This window comes from Gymnodraco acuticeps, unplaced genomic scaffold, assembly GCF_902827175.1.
Source record: "Gymnodraco acuticeps unplaced genomic scaffold, fGymAcu1.1, whole genome shotgun sequence".
NCBI lineage: Eukaryota > Metazoa > Chordata > Actinopteri > Perciformes > Bathydraconidae > Gymnodraco > Gymnodraco acuticeps.
The window spans coordinates 77273-97500 of NW_022990949.1; the positions used below are offsets into that span (position 1 = coordinate 77273).

The 20228-nt window shown below is 45.4% G+C and overlaps 1 protein-coding gene across 3 annotated transcripts in view; it reads left to right on the forward strand.

Annotated features, from left to right (window-relative positions):
• The first annotated feature begins 2621 nt into the window (after nt 1-2621).
• Nucleotides 2622-20228, forward strand: part of fam49al (family with sequence similarity 49 member A, like) — a 51277-nt gene continuing 33670 nt past the window's right edge. For all 3 annotated transcript variants that reach the window (XM_034235035.1, XM_034235037.1, XM_034235033.1), the window contains exon 1: nt 2622-2965. The gene's annotated coding sequence lies outside the window, so the exon portion shown is untranslated. The remainder of the gene's footprint in view (nt 2966-20228) is intronic.

Here is a 20228-nt window from a genome sequence, read left to right on the forward strand (position 1 = left end):
AGGAGGTGTCAACAACTGCAGCACCACTTCCATTTTCTGTGCCTCTCTTCCTCTCTGATGGACTACACAAAGCACAGGTGCATTCTGGTATATGAAGTCTTTCTTTGAATCTGTCCCTGAAGATAATAATACTTAAATATGTATGTACGCAGTGGCTGAAATGTGTTGTACCTATGTTTTTTCCTATAACATGTTTTGGTTAATATTTAATTAATTCTGTGTATAATTTGTATTACAAGTCTAAAGTTAATCATGTATTATTACAGGGAAGTTGGGATAAAAACAAAACTACGTGTAATTGTTGCATGTGTTTGCAAGAGGCCTGTTTCAAGACTGTTTGGTAATACCGGACAGTTTTTGGTGATGTGAAAGTTGCAGACAGAAGATCAACTTCTCAGACACAACCACAGAAACAGGAAGAGACACATTTATTGTTAGACATTAAACTCTTCCTCTGGTTTTAATTAGTGTTAGCAGACAGAACAGAGTAGCTGTCTTGTATGAGAATAAAGGTATTTAACATTAATCAAGTGGGTATTTAGATTTATAGTTCTTTAAAATATTTAACTTATTCTGAACATGCAACAAAGAAATTGAACAGTAAACATAAAGATAGATCTTAAAATAAAATGATCATGCACAATAAATGATGTATATGATATATTTCATGACATAGGAAGAAGTAGACACCAAATGTTTAAGTGTGACAAAGATAAAACAAGCTAACAACTAACCATGCACTCAGAAATAAGTGGTGGTATTATTAGCTGCTAACATGCTACCTACCTATTTAGCATATCATTATGCACAGACAGACAGTGACTAACATTGGTGCTAACATGTGCTAAACTACTCTTCTAGTCTAGCAGTATTGGTGACAGACATGTCTCGATGGATTCTTCTTTATTCAGAGGCAAACAAACAACTTTATTTTGACGGTCGAATTAGAGTTCAGCACATACAGCACTAACCCTCACACTACCATCTATGTTGTCCAAAGACACTTTTCATTTGGCTTTCAACAGAAGTAAATGAGAAGCAAAGCTAATTCTGAAGCACTTTGGTGTCTGGTTGCATCTTTCAAGATATATTTCACCCACAAAATGACCTTTAGTGCATCAATTACTCACCATGCGTGCCGCCTTGAGTACTCTAGGAAAACCTGCATGCTACACGGTAAGCAGGAATACAAAAATGCAAGTCTTGATGAATTTAAATAAATCAGGGCCACATTTAACAGCATACTTCCCATACATGTGCGTGTTTGCTCTGTGCTTTTCTGTGCGAATACAGTTCTCTTCAAGAATTCAGGGACACAGTGGTGAATAATTAAAATACATATGGTCATTTAGTCGGTTAGGTAATTATTGAAGCTCGTCCTACTCTGACCAAAAGAGTGTTCTTGAGCTCATTTGACCGAACAACTTGTTCAAATATTTATAACATCCGCCGTTAGAAGAGTTCATCAACTGGGCTCCTCTCACTGTCCCCAAAAGTAGTCACGTAACCTGATTATAAATAAGGGCACCAGGTCTTCATAACCTTATTCCGACCTAAATTTGGCTGCAAAACAAACTGTGGTTGAGTTTTGCAGAGCAGCATGTGGCCAACACTGGTGTGGGCACGAGAACACAAGACCACCAGACAATAGACACTGAGTCTCTCACACACACACACACACACACACAACACACACACACACACACACACACACACACACACACACACCACACACACACACACACACACACACACACACACACACACACACACACACACACACACACACACACACACACACACACACACACACACACACACACACACACACACACACACACACACACACACACACACACACACACACACACACACACACACACACAGAGAATGGAGTGACAATTTAGCCACGGCTCATTTAATCGCGCCCTTTCGTCCGGGCTGCGACCCTGAAGTAAGGGTCCCTCACGGGGGTTTTAACCATGTCAAATGTATACTGAATGACAAGGACCAAGAGGTAAGGGGCAACACACACACACACACACACACACACACACACACACACACACACACACACACACACACACACACACAAAACAGCCGTTAATCAACCTGTTGTCTTGGATGTTTCACAAATGTTAGCTCATTCTATTGCGATGGTTTCTCTGCACTGTTCGTTCTTACAACAAATCTATAAACAGCCTCACACCTCACGCTGCCTCTAACCACAAATACAGTGAGTTTCCTTCCCTCTCTGCAGCACAGTACAGAAAGTGATGCTCGGCACTCACCCACACAGTTTGCAAAAATACCCCCGCTGCACATCCTTATTCATCATGATTAACTTTCACACTGTGTGGACAGAAAAAGTCACTCTGCTGCTGAAACAATGTCAAACACAACACACACACACACACACACACACACACACACACACACACACACACACACGCGCCCGCTCCTCTTATTACCAGCAGGCTAGTGGTAGTGGTAGATGTGAGTCAAAGGGGGAGGGGGTGTTGTGAGGACATGCTGAATGTGTGTGTGTGTGGTGGGGGTCTTTGTGAGGAGACGGGGGAGGGGGGGGCATGGCGTTCCATTTCTCATAGACCAACAGCTGCTGTCTTTAGTGCAGAGAGAGGGGAGAGAGAGTGAGGAAGAGGGAGGGCTGCGTGGCGTGAGGCAGTGCGTGTGCTCGGTGTTTAGGTGAATCCACAGCCCTCTGGCTCACAAGGATAAAGGAGCTTCTCTAAGAAAGACATAGAGAAAAGCAACACTAGGACTTCCTTTTTGACCCTCTTTTTTGTTGCATCCTCTGTCCCTCTTGCTGCATTTTCTCAAGACTGGTTTGTCTCCTTTTTTTTGGGTCTCTTTTGTTCCCGTCATCCATCTGTGTTTCACCTCCTCCTCGGTCCAGGGAGAAAGGAAGGAAGAGCATCATCCTCCCCTCCTGCACGCCCAGCCGGTAAGATCTTCATTTTTATCTTTTACCAAACGCTCCATCCTCACAGTCCCACCCTGCACCTAAAAGAGAGGCTTCGCTGGAGAGGGAGGCTGAGGCTGGAGGATGTGGGTTAGACTGAAGCCTGGTGCTAAGACTGGTGCTTGTTTTTCGAGGTGGTTTGTGGGTAGAAGGACTAGCGTGGGTCAGGATCCCGGGGGCAGGGAGGGAGTGATACATTTGTCCCTGGGTGGATGGTCAACTGGGGCTTGTCCTCTTTCACTGCAGTGGTTAGCCAGAGCGGCACGGTCACTGCCAGCGTCACACACACACATACACATGTACAAACGCACACCTCAGCAATTCTTCCTCAAAGAAGGAAAGGGGAATATGGAGTCCACATATCCTTATATTTCCAGTGATGTATGATGGTTTTGGTCACAGGACATATGTGACCTAGAAGCATCACGGCACATGCATCCCATATCTCACTGATACACCGGAGTGTTTCTGGAACAATGTGGGTAGATCACATGTCAAACTCGCCTCTACAGCTCCATTATCACACACACTTTATATCAGGAACAGTTAGCATCACTGCAAAAAAAAGGCATCCGGTTTTCTTACAGTGAGGTGTGTGTGTGTGTGCTTGTGGGAGCCGTCTCTGCAAACAGCCTGCTAAAAACAATAGCCCCAGATTGCACTGCTGATCAGAAGGGGTGGGTGCATGCGATTGGAGTGGGGGAAAAACAGGGAGGAGGGAAAAGGAAGGGAGGAAAAACTGAATGGAGGGATGAATGAAAGAGGGTTTTTAGGAGGCTTTTCAAATGTGACACAGATCTGCTAGAGATGAATGTGTTCATGAGGTTGTTAGACGGAGCGGGTGAAGCCGTGTGACTCTGCAGGTCCTCTTTGTGTGCTGGGGGGGGGATGAGGGAGCGATGCTGTGGATGGATAAATAGTAAGAAAAGCATGATGAAGTGTGTGTGTGTTTGAGTGTGTATGGGCGGGTAGAGGAGAGGTGTGTAATTGAAAGCTCTGCTCCCTGTCTATCCTACTGTAATCTACTGACTGGTTATAATCCATGTGAGTAGATGAAATTATGATTTACTGCCATGTAGACTTTCAGGACAAACACACACACATATAACACCCACACACACTCGTGTTGTAATCTACAATTCAAATCTATATATCACAAACAGTATGCAGGTATGTCCTATCCTCTCTTTTTGTACAACATACATACACCTCTCAATCCAATACAGTACAGTATATGCCCACACACAGATATATAAAGATATACACATATATTCATTCACACTTTTTAATTTATCAATATACATTTTGGATTTGGATATACTTACTATATAATGTATTAAAACATGTACATATTAATGTAGTGTTTTCTGTCTGTAGCTATATGATTCAGTCTATGATGCTGCGTGCCTTTGCCAGGTCTCTCATTGTTAAATAAACCATAAATCTTATCTACATGTATAGAGAATATATATCTTGGATCCTTGTCACAATATATCACTGTCATGTGAAACGTGCACTCATGCAGTGACTCATAGGGTTTTCGCTGACAGCGTATGGCCATGAATCACAATATGCAGATGATAACCCATTTACTTGTATAAATAAAACAGCTAACGTGTGTGTGTGTGTGTGTGTGTGTGTGTGTGTGTGTGTGTGTGTGTGTGTGTGTGTGTGTGTGTGTGTGTGTGTGTGTGTGTGTGTGTGTGTGTGTGTGTGTGTGTGTGTGTGTGTGTGTGCACAGAGTGTGTTAATAAATGTGTGTGTAGGTTTTGTTCTGCCTAAGATGGAACGGAGGCTGCGATGGTATTTACTCTGCTGTTGCTAGGACACTCCCTTTGAACATTATAACCGAGCCTTTTCATTGGCCCGCCGTGATGATGCAAGACTCCCTCATCCCAAATCTTTCCTGAGAGCCCATAGAAACATGCCCGTCTGCATTTCCTCCTCGCTCCTTCTCCGTCACTCTTTGTCTCTCCGTCACTCTTTGTCTCTCACCCCCTCTTCTCAGTCAGTATCTCTGCTTGTCACTCTCTATTAATCTCTTCCCTCATTAACTCATTTATTCATCCTCTGCTCTCAACATTTTGTTCCTTTCCCAGCCCCTCGTATCAGTCTTCATCACCTCGGTACATTCTGTCACTTCCTGCACCCTCAGCTGGTCAAAATGCTCAGCGCAAAATGGTGTTGACAGCATGTGCCGGTATCTTCCAGCGCTGCACTATCACTCTGTCCTGCAGAGGATTTAAATGCTCTCACAATGTCCCATTTCCTCTGTCCATATGAGGTGCAGTATCTCATTAGGATGCCTTGGCATGTGTTGGAGTTATCAGGTCTGACAAGGGGGAAGACAGGAATGGGGGTTGGGGTGTCATGGTGGAGGAGGCTGTCTTTTTTTTCTTATTGTACTTCACCACATGTATTTTAACCTTTTTGCTACTTGAAAATAACAGCAGTTATTCATGTCATAACTGTAATTACCCCAAGTTCACAGCTTCACAATATATTCCCATAATAGCACTCATTTCACGCTACAGATGCGTGTAATGTTATGGTTTAAGCATGTTGGTTATGACATGCTTTGGGACTGGGAATAAGGACGAGGTTAGAACGATTATTTTTGTGTTGTTTGCTGCTTCTCACGGTATTTTCGCCTTCGAAGCACTTTCAACATCAGGTGCATTGATGTGTAATGACCAGCTTTGGCTGAAGCCGCAGTAATAACCCTGACCGACAGTGTATGAAAAAGGCAGATGAGTGACATGTACAATGACACGGAAATGTGTGCAGTTACTCAAAAGTGTCACGATTCATGCCTGAAAAAAACGTTTCGTCAAACATTTTAACACAGAATGGATGCTAATAGGACAGCCTGGGAGAGCATTTCAAGCATCTGAATCAAGCCAAAGATGTAAGGAAATTACTGTAAAGGTCTTACTATCTTTCCTATCATTCTTAAACTAGTTTCTGTAATTATAACCATGTCATGATTATATCTGGAGGGGAATATGTATGCTATTTTAAACCCAAACAATCCTGTATGATTAGGATTATTGCTCTTTTTTTTTTTTTACTAAGAAAAGCCTATTATAGACTTACAGTGATGTATTATGACGCCAGAAACAAGTTGGCCTCCCACGTTGCCTCCAATCCTTTGATTAAAGTACAATATCATCCATATGTTTGTCCATGTGGCCCAACTGATTTCCTCATAAATGCCTGACAATCCACGTTAAATCTCAACACCCGTAATCTTGTTGACTGGCTGAAACCCATCTGTCCAGCAGTGACATCTGCCACTCAAACATCTGGCACTTCAGCTTTCATCCTTACCGTTTAAAGTCCTTTAGTTTTCATTGGAATTTAAAAGTCAGACAAGACTAATATAGCTGGAGTTGAGTTAATTTCGATTTTCAAGATGAAATCCGTCTCCACCTGCCATGGTAATCTTGTGGATTTTAAGGCAGTATTGTTAGAAATCTGAAATTAATCTTTCAAAGAGGAGAAGATCCTGTTAAAGGAGCACATGGTGGCATGACAAAGGATCCTGATATAGCAAGAAGTAGGTTAAATCTGGACAAGAAATAAATTGCAGAAAATCAGTATTATAAGCTGTTTTCTATAATAGTGTGGAATTCTGGCTTATTAACTTTCTTGCCGAGTGTTTAATTAAAAGATAAATTCCACTTTCCCTTTAAACATAAGGCTTTGATCAGCAGCCGGTTAGCTAAGCTTAGCATAAAGACTGTAAACACAGAGAAACTACGAGCCTGGTTCGATCTGAAAGTATCAAAATCCATCTACTAGAATGCAAAATAATGAATTACCACAATACAATTCCATCTTCTGCACACAATAGTAAGATTATGAACCAACAAGTTGTGGTTTCAGAGAGGACGTACATGTATCTGCCAAACATTTTTTTTTACCAGGTACCATTACTTCCTGAATTCCCTGCTTGTATCCTTGCAACTTCAATGTGACAAGAATACTTTTACATTTAGTTTGTAAGGAATATACCACCCCTCTATAATGTTGTTTTATATGAAACAGATCGTTTTGAGCAATACTAGCTCGTCCCCCTGCTTCCTGTCTTTATGCTAAGCTAAGCTAACTAGCATATGTGAAGCTTGAAAGCCTATTTACTGTGGATCGATCTTGTTTCCCAAACGTTTGCCTTATTAGTTAAAGGAATGCTCCACTCATTAGATAATTAATCAAAACTTCAGTATTTAGTGAAACATTATGTTTAAACCATACCCTGAAGAAATCAGCGATATTCCCCGGTAAATAATGATTTTATAGCTCTTTTTTATCAAAACCTGTATATTCCGTCAGGCCGCTCTCATTTTGCCCATTTTCAGTAGTCACGTGATGGTCGTGACGTCATCCATGCGTTCACTTTGTAAACACACGAAAACTATAGGTTACTTACGTAACCCCAGTTCTCAGAGTAACATGAAGTGAGATGTCTCACTATGGGATGCGCCTCATCGTGGAGCAAACAGAAGCATCAATCTCATTACGCCAATCCTGATTGGCTGGTGATCTTGACGTCAGCGTCAGGGAATTCACCCCCTATAAGTAGCTTGCGCCACGACGCATGCGCCATTCAAAATAAGCACCTCTTCTCGCTTCACCATAGCAAGGAGGGCCGTCTGGTGAGACATCTCACTTCATGTTACTCTGAGAACTGGGGTTACGTAAGTAACCTATAGTTCTCATTCATAACCCTCCGTTCGATGTCTCACTATGGGAAATTGTAGCTCCCGTATTGTCAGACGAGCTTATCTCGAAAATCACCAAACCAACCAGAACTTAACTCTGACTCAACCAGGTGCCCAGCACTGCTTGAGTCACACTGGGAGCAGAACGTCCAGCCTGTTAAGAGGCGGACAAAAGTGAGCGGCGAGGACCAGCTCGCCGCTGCACCAATGTCTTGGATGGGAGACATCCTGGACAGAGTCCAGGATGCAGCCAGACCCTGAGTCGAAAGAGCTCGCGGACCCGAGGGTGCCTGCGAACTCTGACTCGTATGAGCCCCAAAGCAATTGCTTCCACAAACCAGTGGGAGAGCCGTTGCTTAGTAACAGGCTTGCCCTTATAAGGGTTAGCCCAGGACACAAGGGGTTGGTCATTATGACAAAGCACCCTTGATCTGTCCCTGTACGTGCGTAAAGCACGGGCTGGACACGGCAAATCCAGCCGCTGGTCCCCGGAGGAATACAGTGGCGGGGAGGATGCCTCAATGTCAAATGTGTACCTGAACCAACCGCCTTAAGATAAAGGCAGGGTTGGGCTTCAACCACACTCTGTTTGCCCTGGGGCAAACTGAGTGCATGAAAACTGTACAGATAGTGCATGAGTGCCACTGGCTCGCTTGGCAGCTGCCAGGGTCAGCTTCATGTCACACTGTATTCAGATTGTACCACTCACGGGCCAGGCCCATAGAGCCAAGCGCTCTGGGTGTGGGTGAAAGATCGCCCCCCCCGCTTGGGACAGTATGTCCCTGCGTAGTGGGAGCTGCCATGGCTACCCGCACAGCAGCTGATATATCTCCGCTAGCCAGTACATAGCTGGCCAGTGCGGAGCTATCAGGATAAGTGTATGGCGTTGCTCTCTCACTCTGGCCAGAGTTGGGGGTATCAGAGCCAGGGGTGGGAACGCGTACAGAAGGCCCGGGGGCCAATTGTGCGCGAGTGCATCCACGCCTAACGGTGCATTTAGATCGCGCATCGAAAAGAACAGCTGACACTGAGCGTTGTCTTTCGATGCGAACAGATCCACCGCGGCTCTGCCGTAACGCACCCACAGCTGGCTCACAATCCTTGGATGTAGAGTCCAGTCTGCATAAAGTGGTATACCTCTGGACAGTAGATCTGCCCTGAGGTTCATCACTCCCGGTACGTGCGTCGCTCTCAGAGAGAGGAGACGTCTACCGCTCCATAGGATCAGTTTGCGCGCCAGTGTGTGTAACTGGAGAGAACGCAAACCCCCTTGGCGGTTAATATACGATATTGTGGTCGTATTGTCTGTCCTCACAAGGACGTGATGTCCCCTGAGGAAAGGCAGAAAGCGTTTTAGGGTGAGAAACACCGCTAAAAGCTCCAGGTAATTTATGTGCGCCCGCTGGAGGTCTCTGCTCCAGAGACCCCTCACCGGGCGACCTTCATAAATACCTCCCCAACCTGTCAGACATGCGTCCGTGGTGACCACTTTCCGTGAAAGGACAGCACCCATAGGCACACCTCGTACTAGAAAAGTCGGGTGCAGCCAGTGGCGCAGTGCCATTACGCATTTCACAGTAACCATCACTCTCCGCGCGGGTTTAGTTTTAGGGCGGCCACCCAGCGCTGAAACTCCCTCATGTGTAAGCGTCCCAGTCGTACGACCAGGATGGCTGACGCCATGAGCCCCAGCAATCGCAGGCATGATCTGAAGAGAACATGTTTGCGCAGCTGGAAAAGAGCAAGACAAGCTCTGAAAGCTTTCACTCTATCCGCTGACAAGCGAGCTGAAAAGGGCACCGAGTTCAGGTGTAAACCCAGGAAGAGTATAGTCTGCGCGGGGCACAACATGCTCTTCTCTGTGTTTATTATGAAACCCAGGTTGAGCAGGTGCTTTACGAGGACATTTGTCTGCGTAACAGCCTCCTGCTCCGACTGTGCGAGAAGCAGCCAGTCGTCCAGGTAGGTCGCTAGGCGAATACCCTGTTGTCTTAACGGGGCTATCGCGGCTTCCGTACATCGTACAAACACCCTTGGACTGAGAGACAGACCGAAGGGGAGTACTCTGTATTCATAACAGATCCCCTGAAATGCGAATCTGTGAAAATACGCATCTTTCAGGTCGACTGATGTAAACCAGTCGTCTTGTCGCACGAGCCGCAGCAGAGATGTGTGAGTGAGCATTCTGAACTTATATCTTTTTAGATATTTGTTCAGAGCCCTCAAATCAAGTATTGGCTGAATTCCGTTCCCTTCCCGTTTGGGAACGAGGAAGTACTTGGAATAGAAGCCGCCCTGACTCTGCTCGGCGGGTACAATAGATATAGCCCTCTTTTCTAGGAGAGAGAGAATCTCTCTCTCCAGAATATGGGCTGACTCTCCTCGGGCCTGCGAATGCAGAATGTCCGAGAAGCGAGGGGGGGTGACAGCGAATTGGAGTCTGTAGCCCTGTGTTACTGTCTTGAAAACCCAAGCAGATGATGTGAGCATCTTCCACTGCATGCTCCTTAGAGCCAGTGGAGATGTCACGTCTCTTCCCCTCTGAGTCTCTATTTGTTGTGTTATGGGGCCCTCTAGTGTCTGAACACAGTGGTGCCCCTTTTCGACAATCCCCACCGACACTGCGCATGCGCATGACGGTGGTGCCTTCACAACCCCAGCCGGCACTGCGCATGCGCGTGGCGGTGGTGCCTTTAAAGCCCCAGCCGGCACTGCGCATGCGCGTGGCGGTGGTGCCTTCACAGACTCGCCTGTAATCCGCCTTTTGAGAGATGCCGTAGCTGCTCTCAGAAGGGGAACAGTTGACGGGCTGTTTATTGGTTTTATTGTTTTTCTTATCATTTTTTTGAGCTGCGCCCTCGGCCTGAAGCCTGGATGCGTCAGCGGCAAATGTTTTATGACAGAAAAATCAACAAATTTGTGACATGTGTTTGTGCGGACTTGAGGATGGTGTTGAGGCATCTCTCGAGGCGGCGGGAACACATTTAGAGCTGGGGAACCGTGGACTTCCAGCTCTGTCACAGAGGGGAGAAGGAGGGGCTGTCACGCCGCTCGCTTCTTCTTCCTCGACTGCTGGCCGAAATTCTGGGTTGGCTGCGCCTGAGCTGCAGCCGGAACCGGAGATTTTCTAGGCCAGCTCGCCCTCGTCTCCAGCCTGGGCTGGGGACTCGGGGCGGGCTTTTCTTCACGACCCCAGCCGGCACTGCGCATGCGCGTGACGGTGGAGCCTTTACAGCCCCAGCCGGCACTGCGCATGCGCGTGACGGTGGTGCCTTCACAGACCCGTCAATTGTCCGCCCTTTGAGAGAGGCCGTAGCTGCTCTCAGAAGGGGAACAGTTGACGGACTGTTTATTGTTTTTATTGTTTTTCTTTTCATTTTCGAGCTGCGCCCTTGGCTCGAAGCCTGGATGCGTCAGCGGAAAATGTTTTATGACAGAAAAATCAATAAGTGTGTGACATGTGTTTACGCGGACTTGAGGATGGTGTTGAGGCATCTCTCGAGGCGGCGGGAACATATTTAGAGCTGGGGAACCGTAGACTTCCAGCTCTGTCACAGAGGGGAGAAGGAGGGGCTGTCACGCCGCTCGCTTCTTCTTCCTTGACTGCTGGCCGAAATTCTGGGTTGGCTGCGCCTGGGCTGCAGCCGGAACCGGAGATTTTCTAGGCCAGCTCGCCCTCGTCCCCTGCCTGGGCTGGGGACTCGGGGCGGACTGCGACCTCTGCGTTTTCGGTATTTTGAACCGAGCAGGGTTCTGAGCAGCTTGGACGAAGGGCTGCCGCTGCGAAGGCAGCGGCTGGGCCCTTCGAGGGAGGCAGAGGTGGAGGGCCTCGTCCTCCTTCTTTTTCGACTCGCATCTCCTCTGCATGGAGGCAAGAGCGGAGCCGAAAATCCCCTCGGGAACGATGGGCATGTCAAGCACATCCTCCTTTTCCCGGTCTGGGAGGTTGGTGAGGTTGAGCCATCTAGCTCTTTCCTGCACCACCATGATCCCCATTGTTTTGCCCGTGGCCTGGACGGCGCAGCGTTGGACACGGAGACAAATGTCTGTGACCGCGGCCAACTCATCCAGAACGGCCGGTCCAGGATTACTCAACATATCCTCACAGAGCTCCGCTTGGTATGCGGTTAGCAGTGAGGAAACGTTCAGAGCCCTGGCGGACAACGCTGCGGCTCTGTAGGACCGTTCAGTCATGGTCGACTGGAAACGGTCCACCTTCGCTGGCAGCGTGGGGTTCCTGCTTGGTGACGGGCCCATCCTCAGTAGGAGGTGGGCTGCCACCAGCAGTTCCATCGGCGGTATGCGGAGCAGGCCGAGCCTCTGCGGGCGAGACCATGGTGAGGTCTCGCCGGGAGCTCCCGCCTGGTGAGGCGTGGGGCTCCGTTCCCGCGTCTCTTGCCGCCACCGGGTCCCGGCCTGACACGGCGTGGGATCCCGGTTCCGCAGCTGCCGCTGTTAGTGAGCCCCAGACCGACACAGTGAGGGGCTCAGTCTCTGCGGCGGACGCCCCCGTGTCTTGATTGCCAAACGGCGAATCAGTGGACATGAGGGAGTCCTGTTCCAACAAGCTAGCTTGGTGTGCTAGCCGTCGGTGGAGGCTCTTTCGGGTGAAAAGGGCACAATGCCCGCACGAGCCGGGGTTGTCGATAGTCTCCTGGGCGTGTTCCAGCCCGAGGCAGGATGAGCAGACCTGGTGTGAGTCTGTGCCTGCTATCTTCAACCCGCAGCCGCATGACCGAGCCTCCGAGTCCCTGACTCCTCTGGTGTGAGGGGGAGAGGCGTCCATCTTGTTCGCCTCGTGGCGTGGAGAGGACCCGCTCGTAACAGGTACGTCGTTGAGAGAAAAAGTGTTACCAACCCGTCCTTAATCCGGAGAAAAAGGGACGGTGTGGGTCCTTTGTTCTCAAAGAATATTGACTGGTGTGTCAATATACTTCTAATCCTTTTCTCCTCCGTGAGAGAGAAAAAGAAAAGCGTCCTCGCTACCGTGGTGTCGGTAGTAAGGGGAAGCTAGCTAGCAACAGGTGCGTAGCTAGCTTGAGAAAAATCAAAACCTTACCTTACTTTCCGGGGAAAGAACGGCGAGGTCGATTTTAATACTAACTGGCGTTAGTATTACCGTCTTCTTGCGAAGCAGAAGGAGTAGCCGGCGAGCGCCCGGCGACCGAAATGGTTATATTTGGGTTCAGTCTGTGGACCGTTAAGCTTGTCCGGCTACTATAGAGATGTGCTCTGAAGCGAGAAGGGCCGTGTCCAGCCCGTGCTTTACGCACGTACAGGGACAGATCAAGGGTGCTTTGTCATAATGACCAACCCCTTGTGTCCTGGGCTAACCCTTATAAGGGCAAGCCTGTTACTAAGCAACGGCTCTCCCACTGGTTTGTGACATTGGTGCAGCGGCGAGCTGGTCCTCGCCGCTCACTTTTGTCCGCCTCTTAACAGGCTGGACGTTCTGCTCCCAGTGTGACTCAAGCAGTGCTGGGCACCTGGTTGAGTCAGAGCTCTACCTGTTAAGTTCTGGTTGGTTTGGTGATTTTCGAGATAAGCTCGTCTGACAATACGGGAGCTACAATTTCCCATAGTGAGACATCGAACGGAGTGTTATGAATGAGAACTATAGGTTACTTACGTAACCCCAGTTCTCAGAGTAACATGAAGTGAGATGTCTCACCAGACGGCCCTCCTTGCTATGGTGAAGCGAGAAGAGGTGCTTATTTTGAATGGCGCATGCGTTGTGGCGCAAGCTACTTATAGGGGGTGAATTCCCTGACGCTGACGTCAAGATCACCAGCCAATCAGGATTGGCGTAATGAGATTGATGCTTCTGTTTGCTCCGCGATGAGGCGCATCCCATAGTGAGACATCGAACGGAGTGTTATGAATGAGAACTTGGCGGAGTATTTGAGTTCGGACTCGTCAGCCGAGGAAGAAGTTTTGAGCAATATGAAGAGATTGGATGGGGGAATTCAGCCATACAGGTTCGAGCCTACTTAGTACTACTTAGTAGACACAATGATTTTGATTACTAGATATTAGGGGTGTAACGGTACACGTACCCGTACCGAAATTATTCGGTACGGGCCCTTCGGTTCGGTACAGGTGTGTACCGAAGTGTACCGAACGAATATAACGTTAAACGTAAAAAATTGAGAACGTGAATAACTTTTTGGAAGTAATCTCAGGTGCTGCGTCGCAGCATTCAGAGTAATTTGCTCACATTGGGTTCAACGCGTCATAGAGCGAGCAAGTCATTTCATTGGATGAGAGGCATACTATGAGAGCTGGTCAGAGGGATGCGTTCATATGTAGTCAGTAATTTGAGGAACTGTCAAAAATGAATGGCGAACGCAGATAAAGTTGAGCTCGAAAATCCTCCAGCATCATTGAAGTCTCCGGTTTGGGAACATTTTGGTTTCGCAGTTACGTACAAGGATGACGGACAAAGACAGGTGGACCGAACCAAAGCTGTTTGTCGGCATTGTTCAACTAAAATTGGTTACGCGGCTAGCAATACATCACACTTGCACACTCTTGAAAAGGCATCACCCGAACGTGAATATCACCGGTACCAAAAGAAAAAAGACTGAAGTGCAAACCCAACTCCCGCTAGCATTTAAGCCTCCACCAATCGCAAAAAGTTCAGACCGAGCCAAAGCTATTACAAACGCCAAATATCCTTATGTTGCCATGTTAGCAAAGCGCTACCTGGCTGTATCGGCTACCTCTGTCCCTAGCGAGAGGGTTTTCTCCACATCAGGAGACATTGTTAGTGCCAGCAGATCTGCCCTTTCGGCAAGCAATGTGGACAAGTTAATTTTTCTTTAAAAAAACATGAAAATACAATGACAAGCAAGTCCTAATGTCAAACTGGCTGCTTAGGTGCTAGTACAGTACAGTTCAAATACAGATTATTTCAGTTCATCGAAATGCTGCACCTTAATGTTTATTTTATTATATTTTGTATTTATTTGAGTGAATACATTATTCACAGTTTAATAATAATAATAAAAAAATATATATATATGTTTTGTGAAAAAAAATTCTGCTGTACCGAAAACGTACCGAACCGAACCGTGACCAAAAAACCGAGGTACGTACCGAACCGAAATGTTTGTGAACCGTTACACCCCTACTAGATATGTATGCATGTAGTACCACCCTTGCTAGCGATTCCCTCTCTAGTTTAGCATACTCAGCCTCGTTGTCCCTAGCCCTAGAACCACGATTTTATGGGGCCAGAAAAACTGGGGGAAAATACCCACTAGCCGGTACTATGCTATATGGAAAGGCCACCAAAAACTGGCCTGGCCTGGACGATAAAGGACGTTTAAACGGGGCTACCCGCTGCAATGGAAATGCGCTATAACATACCTTATTCTTACTCCGAGCACTACTTCTGGTCCTCCGTCGCTTCACACTTGCAGAGGGCGATTTCTCAACTGGCCGAACTGGTGTCGTGGTCGGTGATGACACCAGAAAGACCGATGGTACTGCATCTCCATTAAGTAATGGTTGTTCAATAAATCCCATGTTATGTTTTATCATACTCTCAGAGTAGTCGTCCGGAAACTTGAAATGTTCGCTGCATACATGCGCCTGTGGATCTTTCGGTTCGGGCCGGCCACATTTCGCTAGCCACTGCCTCCGAACGTACTTCCTACGCTTACCTTTTGGCAACAGATGGAACCGAGCATTCCGTGGATTGTTCCTATCAGAATTGTGGCAATGTTTCGCGATACAATGAGGCATATTTGAAGAGAGTAACTACAGTAAATAACATGAACATCAACGTGTCCTCGAAACCAAACGCATGGTTTACGTCACGTCCGGTAAAATGGCGCCGCCCACAGTGTTGATGTTATTTAGGTAATTAATCAGTTTAAAATCACTGATAATGTCATCGGATTAATAAAAAAAAAAAAGACTGGCAGAGACTGGTCTGTTTTATCGGATGATAATTATTTAAAAATGAGTGTCATGAGCATACCATTCCTTTAAAGACAAATGGAGATGCTGCATGGTAATGTCACCGATCAGGAATTTTTACAACACAGTCTCACGGCATTTCGTGTTATAGTCACGAAATTAATCTATTGATTCGTGTTCACCAACACGATTTTTGCATTTTTTTCGTGTCACACATGCAATGTAAATAATAACAAATTTCAGGGAAAAAGAGATTTAAAAAAATACAGATTTCAGTATTATGACACAGAACGATTTTAGAAGCAATGTATTTCTATTGGTAGTATGTTTCATGCCTGCACCAAATAATAACAAATTAGAAGGAAATGTCTTTTTAAAAAATACAGATTTCAGTATTCTGAGGCTCTGAGCCCCATTTCTTTTTCTCGCGGACGGCAAAACAACTCCGACATTATACAATTTTAAATAAAAGGGTTAGGCTTAGGGTAAGATATTGAGTAAGAAAATGTTTTTATGAACCACACAGCTTCTGGTCTTCCAAGACCCGACTGGACAAAAAGACGTGGTGCAGGCACGAAACATACTACCAATAGAAATACATTGCTTTTCAAATCGTTCTGTGTGACACGAAAAAAATGCAAAAATCGTGTTGGTGAACACAAATCAATAGATTAAATTCATTCGTGACTATAACGCGAAATGCCGTGAGACTGGGTTGAATTATATGTGTCTTCAGACAAAGACAAAACAGGATACTCCAAATTTCCGAACAAATAACAATTGAACAGAAATCAAACTCTCTACTTCTCCATCCGACTTGTTTCAAATAAATAACATAATTCTAAGACCCAACACTTGATTAAAAAACCTGGCAATCAAGTTTCTCAATGAGTGATTCTTCAATTGACCACATGTCTGTGAAGTAACCCACTGAACCAGCGAGGAAATAGATTTAAGAGACAGTGAGATTTAATTCTCAGTGACAAGGGAGCCACGATCTGATAACTCTTTGATCACATTACCTAACTCTCCATGTTGGATGGCACTCATGGAAACTACTGCAAAGTCTTATTAAACTGTTATCATCCTTGTTACTGCCATCCTGCTGAAACTCTTTGAAATGTACGATACTACATCTACTAAGACACAGTGAATCCTTTCTTTCTGATGAGGGTGTACTTCTAACCGGACGTGATGTAATCAAATGACTCCAGATCTGCTCTCTAAGGACTTCCTACAGTATCATAGCCTGCTGTCCTTTGATCAGATCAATTGCTCTCCAGTAACGTCAATGAACAGAACAAATGACCGCCCTCTGGTCATATTTAAGATCAATAAGCTCAATTTAACGAGAAGGTGAAACTGATTTAGGTGGATTTCAGAGCAGGAAGAGAGAGAGTATTACAATTAGTGTGTGATAACTGAAGAAGCAAATTATCTGCTAATCAATCGTATCTCAATTGAGGCTCCAGTTTCGTATTAAGTTCTCCTGCATGATATATCCTAGTTACATGAAAACAAAAGACTTCTGATGTCAAGGACTGATCGCAGGTAGTGTTATGGTGCTAGACGATGCTGCTGATCAAAGTCTCTCTGTAAATGTCCCCCTTGCTTTAAGTTGACAGCTCGCTAACAACCAGAACAGCGATTCTCCAATCATAGCTTAGCAAGCGTAACCAGGCAGAGCAGGCCTGTTAAGCTCTAGTAAGAACACTGCTCGTTATCCGAAGGTGCTTAATGCCTATCAAAACCAAATGAACAAGAGCAAAAGCATCAGAAGTGGATTAAAACGTGTGTATCTGCTTCTGCGTTGTAAGCTGCAAACATTAGCATGTCTGGCTAACTAGATTTCTTTGTAGTTTAATCGCTAACCCAGTACTGAGTCTCATCTCATACTCATTCATTGTGTATTCTCCATTAAAATATATCTGCATGGACGCATTAAGACAGGACATTTTAGTTTTTACTAAAAACTAAAATGTCCTGTCTAAAAAACTTTTTAGTCTCAGTAGTATGAACCAATCCGATTTATGCTAGCTGTGGTTTCATACAGGTCAATATTCAATGTTGAAAGCTAAAGTGGTATAGCGCATTGACTGAAATACAATATTGGAATACATTGAATATTGTCTGACAACTTTTTATCTTTATTTATACAAGTGTTAACTTAGTGGAAACTGGCTACCTGTGAAACAATCATGTCATAGACGTCCTTTAAACTGTAACTCAGTCCTTGAAAGGTAATAGCTTCTCATATTCTTAACAAAAGGGACATATAGAAGAGTAAATCTTTTATCTGAAACCCACAAAATGTTGTCCATGAACCCCAAAGGCTAGATAGTATTTAATGTTGGAGTCCTAAATGATACTAGAGTTGAAGCCATCGTTAGCAGCGTTATCATGCTCTTTATTGGATTTGACACTCCAGTAACCCAAGCCAACATTACTGGATAGCATTTGGTTTGCCAAACACATCAATCATTCCTTGTCCTCAAAGCCTTTAGGTTTGTATAGATAAAAAAAGAGACATATATTTAGGAAAATACTGCCAACTACCACAACCTCTGCTTTGCACATCCAATTACAGTTTGTCTTTCTGTACCATGCAAGCAAGGAGACAGGGTTAAGTCTGAGTGAAATTACTCATAACACAACTTAAAATGGTCCCTTATTATATTGTATGCAAGCAAGCTTTCCCTGCTGAACGGTGTAGCTTACTAAATGGTAAATTCTCATTTAATTATCAATGTAGGTGTGGGTCTTGGCATGTGGCTATTTCTGTGTGTGTGTGTGTGTGTGTGTGTGTGTGTATGTGTGTGTGTGTGTGTGTGTGTGTGTGTGTGTGTGTGTGTGTGTGTGTGTGTGTGTGTGTGTGTGTGTGTGTGTGTGTGTGTGTGTGTGTGTGTGTGTGTGTGTGTGTGTGTGTGTGTGTGTGTGTGTGTGTGTGTGTGTCCACATGTGTGTATGCCAGATCTGCCATTGTCACACTGGGGTTCTGGCAACAGAACATGTGTTCAGTGTTTGATCAGGCTTGTGAAGCGATACACAATCTTTTTCCCTTTCTGTGCACACAAACACACATACGCTCACCAATTAGTTCATCATGAGCTATATATATATATATATTGTTTTGCATCCAAGAACAAAGAAAGGACAGGCAGGTAACTTAAAAATAAATCACTGTACAGAAATGAACCAACGATAACGGCCAAAATCTCAAACTTTCACACCAGGGAGTCACAAAAACGTCCAAAATTGCCTTTTTCTTCCCCGTTCATTCTCATCTTGTTCCATAATCTTTTTTCTCTGCATCAGCATGAGCCCATACATTACATCACAGCCAATTTCCTACATTCGAGAGCTGCTGCTGCTGCTATTCTACCCCTCCCAGTGGGACTGGGAATAGTGTAACACTGCATCCTCTGCCATGGGAGACACACTGCAGCAGTGCAATAGAGCATCGCCTCTGTCAAGGACATGCCGGCACTTCCTGGTATTTAAAGGGTCGACAATTCAATGCCGCGAGCTGTATTTAGATTCTAGGTCACGCTGGTGTCAGAGGTCACCACATTCATTCATCCTCGGTGGTCATGTGCTGCGGCATGCCATGTCCCTATTCCACTCTATGTAGTATACAGTAAAGAGTATGTCCTCTCATCATTGTTATGGCTCTGGCAGATGCATTGCAACTCTTACATCTCATGTGCAAAGCTCTAAAGCAGGGGTACTCAAATACAAATCTTAAAGGTCCAAAATAAATGTTTCAATAAGACAAAGGTCCGTTTATTACGGTCATTCAAACTTTTAAACAATTGCAACAAGATTCTTAACACGAGGTTGCAAAAACAAAAATAATCTGTATGCAGCAGTTTTCATTGTTATTGTGTCTGTGCTTGATCCCTCAGAGTCGCAGTGTAAGAGCTGCACAGTTATGAATAAAGGCAGCTGCACCCTCTTTCATTCAGCATTCCCATTATTGCTTTATAAATGTATTCCCCCTTGTGTGTCCACTGAGGTTCGTCAGGCCCAACACATCTTCAACAAACTCCCCCTTTGCCTCATCATAACAACTCACAAACACCAGCAACTGAGCATTGTCAGTGGTGTCCGTGGACTCACCCACAGCTAAGGAAATGCACTGTGCATTTTTTATTCCATCACAAAGCTGATGAATCAAATCACCAGCCAGTATTTATGTTCTTCTGGTTGCTGTGGAATCTGAGAGGGGGATTTGCTTGATTTGACCTGTTATTTCCTCTTTTTGTTTGCCTTCAACATGGTCTCCATCACTTCAGTCATGCATTCTTTTATACTGCAGTTATTATCCAGTGGAAAGTCCTTACCTACTGGCCTAGTTAAATCAAAGTGGTTACTTTTTTTTGGCTGGGCAGTGTAGTTTTACACAACGTCTGATTTGACTTTCTCAGGACTTAAAACAGTTTTTTGGGGGCAGACCCCCTCAAAGAAAAAAATATATTTACACACGTAAGGTCATCATCTTAATAGTTGTGTATGCTCATCCGTGAGCAGAGCATCAAGTTGACATGTCTATTACAGCTGAATGCGGCGATTACCATCTTGTTCAGCAAAACGCC